Below are 1,440 nucleotides of genomic sequence, written 5' to 3' on the forward strand. Positions count from 1 at the left end.
TGCTTTCTTAAATGTTAAGAATAACTGCTTTGCCAACAGGCCTGACAGGTGATAAAGATCAAATGTGATAAGGTTGTCATCTCACTGTCCTGTCTTCAAATTTCCATCACACCACTTTCAGCTGTTTGCACCAGCCCACGTTTTCTGGCTATTACCCTTTCTTCTCTTTCTTGGCTATACTAGCTACTTGAGGATAGGACTGTCTCATTCTACCCAAGATATTACATTATTTTATGCTAATCTATAGCCACAGTCTGCTGCTGTACTGGTAAAATGAGGGAGTTTGGGTTAGTTGTCATTTTTTCTGTGCCTTTAATTTTGTGTTTATTGATAAATCCATATTTGCTTTACAAACAAAAATAGGGGGGAAATTGTGATCAGATTATTTATAAACTCATGTACATGGCTAAAGTGAAGTCCCTTCCTCCACGAATTTATGATAAGGAGAAGTGTATCTGGATAATATAAAGATAACATTAATAATCTATGATTAATAAATTATTTTTCTTAAGTGTAATAATTTTTTTAAATATCAATCAAAATTTCAGAAATCTTTAAGAACACATCTATAAATTTCTCTTTCTGTCTCTGAGTTGATGCATCAGAGTTAAGCTCATTGTCATACATCATCCTTTCTCTCAGATAAACTAGGAATTTCCTTGTTAAGTCAAGTTGGTGATCCATAAACTAGACATTCTAGTAATATTACCTTGATAGTGTGCTGAAAACTAAAGTATAATCATAAAAATGGGAGTGTTCTTGCCAAATGCCACAAAGTGTAAGCATATATTGTATATGTGCAGTGCCAACACTATTACCATAAGAAATACCTCATTATTGGATGTACTTAAAATTCTTAGATTTTATCTAGAAAGAAAAATTGGCTTCTAAAATTTCTGAATGTTAAGTTGATTAAGGTGAATAATAAAATGCCAAGGGAATTATATTGTCTGTAATGTATTATTCAATAGTAAGCCATTTGGTCCTCCCTTAATGGGTTATAGAAAAAGCCTGGTTAGTATGAAGTGCACCAATGCAATATAATTATTCATATATATCTACACTAATAAAAGAGAAACATGGTAATTGGCGTACAACCGCTACCCTTTTCATTGGCTAATCAGCGAGATATGCAAATTAACTGTCAGCCAAGATGGCGGCCGGCAGCCAGGCAGCTTGAAACTAACATGAGGCTTGCTTGCCTCAGAGACGGAGGAAACCAACATTCTCCGCCTACGGCTGCAGGCCTCTGAGACAGCAGTTTCAGAAACATTGTAACTAATATTGCCGGACTTCAGCCAGCAGAATCGCAACATTGTATGCAAAGGCCAGAAACATACTTTCAGCAACGGAGGCCTAAGAGCTGGAGCCAAGACTCAAGCTAAAGCTGGCCCAGAATAAAATAAACAAAGGAAAAAAGGAGCGGTTGGTGGCTTCAGT

The sequence above is a fragment of the Myotis davidii genome, unplaced genomic scaffold, assembly GCF_000327345.1.
Source record: "Myotis davidii unplaced genomic scaffold, ASM32734v1 scaffold205, whole genome shotgun sequence".
NCBI classification, from domain to species: Eukaryota; Metazoa; Chordata; class Mammalia; order Chiroptera; family Vespertilionidae; genus Myotis; species Myotis davidii.